The sequence below is a fragment of the Culex pipiens genome, chromosome 1 (assembly GCF_016801865.2).
Source record: "Culex pipiens pallens isolate TS chromosome 1, TS_CPP_V2, whole genome shotgun sequence".
Taxonomy (NCBI): domain Eukaryota; kingdom Metazoa; phylum Arthropoda; class Insecta; order Diptera; family Culicidae; genus Culex; species Culex pipiens.
This window is the reverse complement of record NC_068937.1, coordinates 137,977,749-137,990,763: the sequence shown is the minus strand read 5'-3', so window position 1 is coordinate 137,990,763 and position 13,015 is coordinate 137,977,749. Positions and strand designations below refer to the sequence as shown.

At 38.9% G+C, this 13,015-nt stretch overlaps 1 protein-coding gene across 5 annotated transcripts in view; it reads right to left on the bottom strand.

The window, feature by feature from the left end:
- Positions 1–13,015, bottom strand: part of LOC120417089 (uncharacterized) — a 128,895-nt gene that overhangs the window by 38,814 nt on the left and 77,066 nt on the right. Inside the window, exon 1 of one of the 5 annotated variants that reach the window (XM_039579066.2) lies at positions 2,525–2,698. The exons of the other annotated variants lie outside the window; for them this stretch is intronic. The gene's annotated coding sequence lies outside the window, so the exon portion shown is untranslated. Of the gene's footprint in view, positions 1–2,524; positions 2,699–13,015 lie in introns of those variants that run through there. 5 annotated transcript variants of the gene reach the window in all.

Here is a 13,015-nt window from a genome sequence, read left to right as displayed (position 1 = left end):
ACTTTTCAACATTTTTTTTATTTAAACGATTTATTTACAAAAAACATGAAAATTTGACATAAACTTTCACCCAGTGTGTGTTTTTTGGATTTGCAAAAAATTTTGTATGGAACTCGTTGCAAAACTTGATTTTTTCAGCACTCTTCGTATTTATCCAACTCGGTGAACCTCGTTGGATAAATGTACGACTCGTGCTGAAAAACTTCTCTTTTTGCAACTTGTTGCATAAACTACTATTGCAATTCCGCTGTAAAACTGACAACTTTTCCTGTCCTTCTGGAGAAATGAAACGGCCTACTTTTCCCTACCAAAAATAACAGAAAGGAAAATTAATACCTTTCAATACCAGTGCTGAAAAGTTCTATTTTTCAGCACTGAAATGGGTGCTGAAAAGTTGAACTTTTCAGCACTATTATCGAAAAGTAACATTTTTAAATATTTTTTTTTGTTTTGAACGGTGAATTTACTAAACACATGAATGTTTGACATAAAATTCCATTCAAGAAGAGTTTTTCGGAATTGCAAAAAATGTTGTAAGCAACTCGTAAACCTCGTTGGATAGATGTACGACTCGTGCTGAAAAAATCTTCTTTTTGCAACTTGTTGTATAAACTACTATTTTAGATTTTTTTTAGATCGAAGCCGCCCACCTTGCGGGTTTGGGTTGTAGAGAGTTAAGATTAAGAACTAGAAACAATAAAGATAATGATGTTGAAAGTTTAAAATTTTATGGTTAAAAATTGTAACTTTACCTCAATTTATCAACTGTTTAAATAAATGTGGGTAATTCTCCGTCAACTCATACATTAGTTACCCCGACTCATCCTCGATGTTCGTGGAACTTTGCTCCAAGGGGCAATTTTGGTCCCTAATCACGCATCCGAGGTCCAGTTTTTATTATTTCGTGACGACCGCTTCCTTTTTTTCTGGATTTTTACAGACACGTTTTTTATTGATTTCTAACTCGAGATCGTGAAAAGATATAAAATTTTGTATCAGAATGAGTTTTGTGTAGAATTGGAAGCCCGATTTGATAGCGTATTCAAACATTACAAAAATAGAAAAATGGTTTTAAAATCGATGGAATTTCTCCGTCAACTGTCAAAAGCTTAAGGACATGTCATTTTTAGAAATTTTATGTAGATTTGGAATCTGTAATAACGTAGAGAAATGTGTTTTTCATTTGTAACAAACATTTGCATTTTAAAATTACGTGTTTTTTGTAATCTTGCAGTGTTATTTTTAGCATTTCAAATTTTGATGTTTCTGATGTATTCGACACGACTTATTAGAACCAACAAAAAAAATGAAACGGTGGCTATTATTGACCAGTTCTTCGAAGTTTCCACCCCTAAAATTAAATCGTGTGGTTTGTATTTTTTTTTTTTTTGAATCGTTGAGGCTCGAACAAGCTTTGAATTTGAGGATTTAAAAAATACTAAGCAAAAACATACAACATTTTGATACAATGCAACAGTAGTTCGGTGCCGTCGTGCTAACTTGTCGTACGTGCATTTTGGGCCAAATTGAGTTAAGAACGCCATTTTGTGCATCTCACAATGCCACATCTTTTGACCTTCACAGATCCCCAAAATTCGATTTCAATCCTAAGATATTCAATGAAAACCAAAAAAAGCTTCGAAAATTTTTGTCACTTTTCATATAAATGTACCGTAAACATTTGTAATTATAACTCGGGACTCCAGAAACCAACGTCAACCAAACTTCGGGACAATGCACAGAATGGTCAGCCAAACAAAACGTGTTTGTTATTGTTTACATTGCATGCTCTCGTTTTTGTTTATTCAAGGTCAAACATTAAAACGCGTTTTTCTCGGAATGTCAAAATGGCGGGTGCGACAAGATAGCACGACGACGTCGAGTTGGTAGTCCACGTAATAATAAAAAAATAAGAAGAAGACTTGCATGAAAGAGTAATAAAACGGCATCTGACGCTTTTGCAGGCTGTGGCATAATAGCATAGTGTAACTGGAACTACATTTTATTTGCAGAGTGTCAACATTGCACAATGTGTTTATGTTTGATTATGTTTTTTTTGTATACGAAAAGAGAAAGACAAACGATGTAAATTTATCATAAAATGCATCAGTTAACAACTAAATGGTCAAAATATGTAATCGGGAACTCATATCTGCACAGTGGATTTTACAACATGATCACGATTTGTAAGGATTGAGATAGTTCCATAAAGCTCCATTCCAAGAAATCATAGCATTTAAATCGAAAACTTGTTTAGTTTAGTACCAGCCAAAAAAATCTAAAATATGATTGAAAAAAATAATTCCATTCATGCAAACTAACCAAATCTAGCAAAACAATGTAAAAGGGCTAGAAAAAGATACACTCTTTGTTTACAAACGCGCAACAGCCCTTTTGCATTGTTTTGTAAGAAATCATTTAACCTAGCGGTTACGCTCTTAAAATTTTATTCGTTTTTAATACCGCAAAATATTGAATATAAAAAAATATAGACACCAAATCCAAACATCCCCTTCACACCAACCTGGAACGAAAGGGTTTCCACGTCGGTACCGCACACTGACCGTTCCCGGCTGGACCAGTCCGAGCCCGTAGATAGTCCTTCGCTGCAGTTTGTTTTGAGGTTTCCTGCTCCATGGCTGTCACACCACTTCCATCTAGATTTTTTTTTATTTCACTTTCCAGTACACTTCAGCTTGTTTGCCGACACACGTACAGCCCCACCAAACAACAAACAACTAAACATTCACACAAACACTCGAGTAGGCTTCTTACACTCTTGTGTGAGGGAGTGTGGGTGTGTGTGTTTTGGCATGTAAACATCGCAGGATGAGGCTGCTTTAATATTTATGGCGTCTTTTTGTTCCACTTTCGTTAGTTTTACAACGAAACTGAACGTCGTCGTCGTCGTCGTTTCGATGGGAAAAGTGAGTGTCTAAAAATAGGTCTTCTTCTCCTCGGGTACCACCCGTCTGGTTGCCGATGGGTTGCTCTCCAGCATCCCGAGCACACCCAGCAGGGATGCATACGTGATGACGACGGTGCGATGCTGGCAAAAAGGGATTTTTTTTCACTATTCAAACATCGAGTGTCTTTACTGGGTGAGAATTTCTTTCGGTGTGCATCGGACAAGATGGGTGGAAAAACTTTCCCCCTCAAGTAATCATTATCACCAGAACCAAAGACTGACGACCGACCGGAGAAATGGAAGGGAACTTTTTCGGAAAAATGAAAACTTTTACAATGAGGCGGGGGGCGTCGGGAGGGCGAGTCTAGCTTTTCAAGGAAATTAAAAACCGAAGCGCTTTTCCTGCTTTCAATTCCGATGCCCCCATTCGGTGGTCCCCTGCAGGGGGTTGAAACGATGCTAATATTTCAGTACATGGTCGAGTTTCGCCATGACCTACCAACCTTGCATTTGCGATGATTGTGATATTTGATGCAGGTTACAATTTTTTTTTTTTGCTCTCTCATTCTTCATACTGCAATAAAGAATCAATACTTTTATCGTTCCTGGCCATCGTCATCGTCCCCCTGACATGAAAATCGGAAATTTAGGACAGCTGCCTGCATACGGATCGTTCCATCAGCCTCCCCGTTCTGAAAACAAGTCCGTTCATTACGGGATGCATCCGTGGGCATAGCTATCTCCTCAACAAGTTGCCATTCATAGTCATTGTGTGGTCCTCCCTCCGCCCGATGTGTTTGCGCTCTGTGGGTATGTTATTTCCCTTTCATTGGCAGGATAAATAAAAGTTGCAACTTTGTGTGTTGTGTTGTGCTGTGTTGAGGAAGCCCATCAACGGCGGCAGCTCGACAGCATTGTGGGGGAGATTTTTCAGTTTGACGGTATCCTGTTCATTCACGGCGGAAGCTGCTGCTCCAGCTCTCGGTGTATCAATATGCTTTTCTCCCCTATGGAATGAAAATGGCACACTCAGGACAGGCGGGAATGTAGTTCTGATTTGTTTATTACCGCAGCCCATCTGTAACGCATGAATGATTCTATTTATTGCACCATCCTTCTGTTGCCATGTGTGTGAAGCTATTGGCACAGGTTGTTCATTCATCGTAGAATATGTTGCAGCCTACAAACTCGTAATAGATTACTGTAAATTATGGGTAAAATCGGGCCTGTGGAGTCGGATAAAATTTTCAGCTTTACTCTGAAAATCACGAGAGTTGCGACTCTAACTCAGGTTTGTGAAAATTGAAGTTGAAAATTAGCCAACCTCAACTTCAACTTCTTTGGATTTGTGGATTCCTGAATTTTTCTAATTTGATTTGTACTGTTAGTGTCCTTAATGAAAATGTTCAAACATTGCTATGAATTTCTCATTGTAAGCTATTTAATTTGCAGAGCTTTTCCTCCAACTCCCAACTCTAGCATAAATATAAACAAAATGATTTCCAATAATTTCCATAAAATTACATTGAACGAGTTTAAACAACCACCCCGCCATCAAGAGAAAGCATTCACTCTCACCACGTGTACCAACCTTTACCAACAAACACACATCTGACAAAACAATGATGATTCGCTTGCACCCTTTTCTGCAAACTGCACAACCGGCTTCGGGAATGCAGAGGAAACTGAACTGCAGGGTGAGCGCCGGGCAGAGCTTTTCAATTCCTTCCTCCTTCGTCTGGAAAATTGTTTGAAAACGTCGTAAATGTTATGAATTTTAAAAATGTATATTTTTTTCAAATTCAGACTTTTACCCTTTTAACGATTGCCTAATCAAACTAAACCTCAACAAGGGAAGCATAAGATCGAAAAGAAAAACATCATCGCATACGATGTTTGTGTGTCTGAATTGTTCTACGGGTGGTGACAAGCTTCACATTCCTCGGTCATGGCCAATAAAAGGGTTAGGGTGAAACAAGAGTGCAGCAGCAGAGGGTGGAATGTTGACTATTTTTCTGTGCTTTCTTTGTATTCCTCCCTTGTTTTTATCAATTGAGGGATCTTTTTCACTATGAAATTTCAACATTTTGGAGTCAATTATACATATATAATTCACTGAAGGATCTCAATAAGTGAATCCAATTTATGATTTCTCGATGTAAATTCAATAATTTGAAAATAGTTACGCTTCTGTAGTCCAGCGTCTCCAATCATGAATTTCCAAAGTTCTGTCAACAAAATAACAAAGTGCCAGACGTCAAGTGTCGATTGTCATCCCCTAACAAACTCCTCGTCCCCTCCCCCCATCAGCCCACCACAAATGATCTTTTCATCACTGAAACATCTTGATTTCTCACCGCCTCCAATTAACTTTCGTCTTTTATCGCATTGTTCGCATCTCCTGGCCGCTGTTGTGCTGCTGATGAATCACTTCCTTCTGTTGCTGCGGAAAAGAAAAGTCATCTGATATTGGTCTACTGATCACAATGTCGAACTTGCTATCATTTTCTTTTTGGAAAGTCGAAACCACAGGCCGCAACCTTAGAATGCTGTAAATACATTTGAAAAGATTGTATTCTCAGCAAGTCAAAAAAATAATCCTGCTAACAACTCATTCAATCTTTAGAGGAGAAATAAACAGTCAACTTAAGATTCGCCCGTTCCACAAATGAGCATAGAATTTTCCCCATCCCAAGTGGCCACCACCCACGGTGATTCGCCTGTTCCGCAGAAGAAGAAGAAGCAGTGAGGGTGACCGTCAACGATGCCAACGAGATAAAAATGTGTTGAAGCAGAAGTCCGGCTGTCTCGGGCTGTGATGTGATGATAACGATAATGATGACAAGTTGAAGAACTGCCCGGCACCCTGCGGATTAACTCTCGTGATGGGGCTAGAATGACCGGTTGGTGTCGGGGATTGGACGCCGAATTTCCAAGTGTAAAGTCATCGCAAAAAGTGTTCAGCTCATCAATTACAAACGACGAGTGTGGATTAAATCAAATTCCATGTTTGCTCACGTGCAAGTCAAACTTCCCTCCAACATTGTGTTCAAGCTGAAAGTTCCACCAAAGAAAAAACTACTCAACGACCAGGATCCGGATCCAGGATGAACGACACCGCTTTCCACTTCACCGGAGACAAGGATGTTCGACGACAAAAACCATCGCAACCGCCACCGGCGAAGGGAGCAAACCAAAAAAAAAGCTCAGCGCTCGAAGAGAAAATGGGAAAACGAGATAATTGGCGCAGTGATAGACAATCGGAGAGCGGAAAAGTCGATCCAGGATAAAAGTTAATTGTTTTGAGGTAGGTATGTGTCGGTTGGCCTTTTGTGTGCGCTCCAATGCACACACTGTGCTGTCGGTTGACATCCTGTTGACCGGTGACAGGACAGCAAAAATCCGACATTCCTTGATCATGGAGTCCAAAGATCAAGCAATGTCGGCTACTGATAAAACGATCCGCTGAATTTTAGTTTTGTGTGTGCCTTGCAGGTAAATTCAAATGAAACTGCTCACCGGTTATCAGTCTGATGACGAAGTTGCAGGAATGTCCTTCTTTTGAATCGAATGGAATCGCTAAATGGGAACACAAATCCTTGAAATTATCTCCTTTTTCTAAATCAGAATAGAGAAAGAGCGTAAAAGCCATTACACCGGATAGAATGATGGGTACAAAGTGGTCCCTTGCAGAGTACAGTGGGAGACAAAAATAATACTTAAAAAATAAATCACCTAATCATTAAACCATTATTTACAACAAAATCTGTTAAACTGTTTTTTGCAGTTAAAAAAGTACCAACATTATTTGAGACCCTGTGTTGAACAGCGGTATTTACGAAGAAACAACTTCATCCTTTCCAGTTTGCAGCACTTCAGCGGGTTACAAACTCACATAGGGGAAGAGTATGTATGTTTGACATTCAATTATAGCTTATAACTTCATCTACTGAAATCAGATTTCTTGAAAAATAACTTTAAAAATATTTTGTTCGGAATTAGAATCAGCAAAGATACACGATTTTCCCCTACATCCTCCCAGCTTCAACTACACGGGGAGATGCTTCTCCAGGCACTCTAGGAACGAGATAGAATAAATAGATAATTTCAGAAAATCAATTTCCTCTATCTAATGTGTTAGCGGGAGCGGTTAACGATGCCGGGGGTGGGTTGCGGATCTTCAAGCTTGAGAAAAGACCACAAAATTGTGTTTAACTAAGAAAAAGGGAGAAGGAAAGTTGTCGAGCTGGAAACTGGTTTACCAATGAGAGTGTTTTTGTTGCAATTTGCCACTGTCAATAAACGTTTCAGAATGCAACGCTCAATATGCAAATATTCAAATGAATCGTAAGTTTTTATTCAAATGTGATGATTACTCGAAAATGGCCAAGACGAGAAGGACTTGAGCATCGTCCAGCTGAGCTGCACTTTAAAATTCATCCCCTTTTCCTGTCGGTGCTTGCGGAAAACTTGCAAGAGCAAAAGGGCACACAAAAAAAAGCTCTTTGCCATCCGGTGGCACGGGGCATAAGTCTCCCTTGTTTATCGGTGTTAGCGCACGTGAAAGCACGTGAAAGCATCTAGGGAGCAGACGAATAAAAAAAACTATCTTCCAACTAATGTGCACAAAATGCAGAATTCCTGTTCTAATCGGTTCTCCCCGAGTACGCCATCTCTGGCTCGTTACAGAGATTTTACATTTTTCCACCTCTTCCAGAGAAGCTTCCATCTACGCCAGCTGGATAGTCACCAGTCGGTGTTGCTTGCAGAAGAGCTTACACGAGTTTTGTATTCACACACATCCTAGGCAAATTGTACCAAGGAAATCAGCTTTGAGCTATTTTTGAGCCAGAACACCATCGTCACCGATGCAGTGCTATTGAATTTGAATCAATCGGATTTCCCACTGAATGGTTCTCATTCTGAACTTGGTAGTAGTAACAGCAGCAAGGTATTACATATATACCAAGCTTTGGGGGGGGAGCTGATGAGGATGCTGGAGACGGTGGGACGGAGCGTCGAAGGTAATCCATTTATACCGGTTGGCGAGGTTTGAGACACGTGGCGTTTCCGGTTTAGCGAATTTCGAGAAAACGTGAAATTACAAGCCGGTACACGGGCAGGATGAAGGAAGTGTGTAAGTGGGTTTTGGGGCCGCAGGCGTTTTTAAACATTAGAAGTTCAACTAGTGTGATGTAAAAAGATTTCATCTCAATCTCAATCTGAAAAGCAAATTCACTGCAGAAATGCAAACTTTGAACAACACGTCAACTAAACCATCTTCATTAGTGCATTACCTTCGAGCGCTTCCACCATTCCGTCGATCCATTATTACGATCAATTTAGCAAAATAAACACCAAATTCGTTTTTGTTTTGCCTCCCTGCCTTCGATGGCCTCGCCCGGTTCCAACGCTAACGAGTGCTAACTACGTGCTGATTGCTTTCGTTTCGTTTTTGCATCTCGTCGGCACAGAATTCCGCTGATTCGTTTTTCGGGTATAAAAGCACCATCCCGCGGAAAGGATACACCCTACCCTCCCCCTTCTCCCTGCTTTGGATTGGTGACGGAACCAACGTGCGATTAGTGCTAACGAATCCGGTAAACATTGACACAACACACTTTCGTAAGATCCAACCGTTAACTTTCACTAATTGAACGAAACGGGCGCGCCTGTTTTCTTGGGTTTGTGTACTGCGCCAGTGCGAAACCGTTGAGCTGTCATCCGGCGTTGTAACCGCGCGTGTGAAGAAGATACATCTTCTTGTGAGTTGTTGCTACACGGGTATCATCTCCGCTCCGGAGGAAGAAGATGTCGACGGTTACGGAAGATAAATCTTGAACGCCTTTCACACACACGTAGGATTGCCTTTAGGTTTCAGAAAAAGAAGACCAACAGCAATTTTCCACGCAATATCATTTTTATCTCCTTTGGGCATAAAAGGTGAATTAGAAGGACGTTTAAATCGAACAACCCCCCCAAACAATACAACACGAAGCAACAGTAACGTCACCGTGGTGTCACATCGTCCTAGTTGATCCTCCCAGGGGAGGAGCGCCACTTTAGCCAGAACCTGCCAGAAACTCTTTCGTGCCTTGTCAACGTATACCGTAATTTACCAATACACGCCAACCCAAAGTGACACGCTTCGGAGCGTGTCCTTAAAGAAGCCAATTTTGGACGACATTGTTGGCCACGACCACGCGTGGATAATCGACTGGAAGGAATTTCTCGGTTTGATGAGAACAGCTCAATTTCAATCTCCTTTAGCTCTTCTGTGGCTTACACAGATCCGAGTTCAGCTGGAAGTGAATCTGCTGGTATTTATTTTTTTTTTGCTATATATATTCCTTCCTTAATTGAGAAATTTTGCCACACCTGTGTCACAAACCGCCACACTTTAGTGGACGCCCCCACTCACAGAAGAGCCAAATCTGTGCCGGGCAGTGCACAACACAGCTGTTGCTTAAATTTAATTTCGTCGGTTCATTTTCGAATCAATTTCAGCAGATGTAAAATAAATTACAGCCGCAGCAGCGGCGCGAACTAATTGGGTTTCGGCCTCTTATTTATCGAAATAATTTGATAAAGTGATTAAGCTATCCACTGGCAGGAAAGAAAATCTCCAGGTGAAGGTCGTGAAAACGCTGGAATAAGGACTTGTTCAATTTTACGCTTAAACTCGCTCAGTAAATACTTTGAAAATCAAGGTAAAACTTTTACTCTGTTAGCGGAAACTCAATCTCTTTCACCACGCGTACCATGATCTCAAACCGGGAAAGTTTCATGCTAAAAAGTGATAAAGTTATACTACCGGAAAGTCAAACTCCATAGTTGTGCTTCGAGGCAAAATATTCACTAGTTGGATTGCATTGCGAGGAAAAACTCAAATTAAATATGAATAATTTTAAATTCCAGGACCAAACCCCGTGTCCTAGGTCGTTCCACTCTCGAAAAGCATCTCCCTTCATTGGTAGTGACACTTTAGTGACACCGTTTGCAAAGCCAACAGCAGCAGTATCATCATTATCGTCATCGACGACCAGAGAAGAATCATCTCGGCGTCGGGAACTGTTGCCGGGGAGGGTGAAAACCACAACATAGATAAAGCATGCACAAAGTGTCAAGATAATTACGCTTATCCTGGCCCGATCGTTGACACAGACCACAGAGCTATCAGAGTGAAAACAGGGCTTGAAATTGAAATCGAGAATAGCAGCATAATTTAAAAAAATAAATTAGTATTCAACTTTTAAAATTCATAAAATAACACAACTCGACATTTTTTTAGTTTATGACGCTTCAGTTTTGTCATGGTATCCCGAGTATGGGTAAATAACAAGAGAAATGCGTAATAATACCTTTTTCTGGTATCAATACAAAATTTTGGTATTCCTGGACCCTTCAAAATTTTTCTAAGGATTATGCAAGAGCAAAATGTGGTATCATACCAATTTAAGGGATTGTTTTGATATTGCAAAATTGTAGAATTAGTCAATGGTTGAACACCACATTTTGGTATTCTTTTGGTATAACAGTATTTTATCAAATTCCTCCAAAACTATGGGAAAATTATGACCAATTTTGACAAAATAATTAATGTTGTGCTAAAATGATGTCTCAAAGCGAATGTTTTCATTGAAAACCGGAAATTTCAAACTTGATTTTAAACATTTTTGATATACCCCCTAAAGAAATGACTTAACATTTTGGAAAATTTTCTAAGTCAGGATAGCACATTTTGGTATTAAAGTGTTTTATCAAATTCCTCGGAAACTATGGAAAAAATTTGACCAAAGTGTGCCATTTTGGTATTATTTTGGTATTAAAGTGTTTTATCAAATTCCTCTGAAACTACGGGGAAATTTTGACCAAATTTGACAAAATAATTGGGTAATTCTCCGCCAACTCACACAGCAGTTGCCCCGACCCCTCTTCGATTTGCGTGAAACTTTGTTCTAAGGAGTAACTTTTGTCCCTGATCACGAATCCGTGGTCCGTTTTTTGATATCTCGTGACGGAGGGGCGGTACGACCCCTTCCATTTTTAAACATGCGAAAAAAGAGGTGTTTTTCAATAATTTGCAGCCTGAAACGGTGATGAGATAGAAATTTGGCGTCAAAGGGACTTTTATGTAAAATTAGACGTCCGATTTGATGGCGTACTCAGAATTCCGAAAAAACGTATTTTTCATCGAAAAAAACACTAAAAAAGTTTTAAAAATTGTCCCATTTTCCGTTACTCGACTTTAAAAAATTTTGGAACATGTCATTTTATGGGTAATTTAATGTACTTTTCGAATCTACATTGACCCGGAAGGGTCATTTTTTCATTTAGAACAAAATTTTTCATTTTAAAATTTCGTGTTTTTCTAACTTTGCAGGGTTATTTTTTAGAGTGTAACAATGTTCTACAAAGTTGTAGAGCAGACAATTACAAACATTTTGATATATAGACATAAGGGGTTTGCTTACAAACATCACGAGTTAACGCGATTTTACGAAAAAAAGTTTTGAAAAAGTTGGTCGTCATCGATCATGGCCGTTCATGGTCACCCGCGACAGACACGGACGACGAAACAAAAAGAAACGCAAAAAGTAACTTTTTCAAAACTTTTTTTCGTAAAATCGCGATAACTCGTGATGTTATTCAGCAAACCCCTTATGTCTATACATCAAAATTGTTGTAATTGTCTGCTCTACAACTTTGTAGAACATTGTTACACTCTAAAAAATAACCCTGCAAAGTTAGAAAAACACGAAATTTTAAAATGAAAAATTTTGTTCTAAATGAAAAAATGACCCTTCCGGGTCAATGTAGATTCGAAAAGTACATTAAATTTCCCATAAAATGACATGTTCCAAAAAATTTACAGTCAAGTAACGGAAAATGGGAGAATTTTTAAAACTTTTTTAGTGTTTTTTTTTCGATGAAAAATACGTTTTTTCGGAATTCTGAGTACGCCATCAAATCGGGCGTCTAATTTTACATAAAAGTCCCTTTGACACCAAATTTCTATCTCATCACCGTTTCAGGCTGCAAATTATTGATAAACACACCTCTTTTTCGCATGTTCAAAAATGGAAGGGGTCGTACCGCCCCTCCGTCACGAGATATCAAAAAACGGACCTCGGATTCGTGATCAGGGACAAAAGTTACCCCTTAGGACAAAGTTTCACGCAAATCGAAGAGGGGTCGGGGCAACTTTTCCCGATTTCGTGTGAGAGAATTACCCAATTAATTTTGCGCTAAAATGATGCCTCAAAGCGAATGCCTTCATTGAAAACCGGAAATTTCAAACTTTATTTTAAACATTTTTGATATACCTCCTAAAGAAATGCCTTAAAATTGTGGAAAATTTTCAAAGTCAGGATGGCACATTTTGGTATTAAGGTGTTTTATCAAATTCCTCTAAAAATATGGGGAAATTTTGACCAATTTTGCCAAAATAATTAATTTTGCACTAAAATGATGTCTCAAAGCGAATGCTTTCAATGAAACCCGGAAATTTAAAACTTGATTTTAAACATTTTTGATATACCCCCTAAAGAAATGACTTGAAATTGTGGAAAATTTTCAAAGTTAGGATGTCACATTTTGGTATTATTTTGGTATTGAAAGTTTTCATCAAATTCCTCTGAAACTATGGATTTTTTATAAGTTTTGATGAGATAATAAATTTCTAATTGACTTGAAACTCAAAAATGTTTAAGCTGATTTTCATATGTTTTTGATTTACCCACTAAGATTTTTTTTAAATCGTTGAAATTTCTCTAAGTCGGGATAACCAAATACTTTGAAAAACGAGTTAATCAACAGATTATTGAATTTTGGTGAATTTCAATCCTTATTTTTCAATCTTGTTATTTTTCAGAATCTTTAAGAACTTCAAGCACAGGCCGTTCATCAATGACAGATGAATTCGATGTGGTGAAGAATATCACTAAGAACAACATGAACTCATCAGGTGAGTAGATTTGGCTGTTGCATATGGATCATTCCGTTTTTTTTTTTTTACTAGCTGCAACTGCTGCACTAAAAATGGTATGAAAATACCAAATTTTGGTATTACTTTTGCAAATACCAGCGACCAAAGTGTGCTCTTGG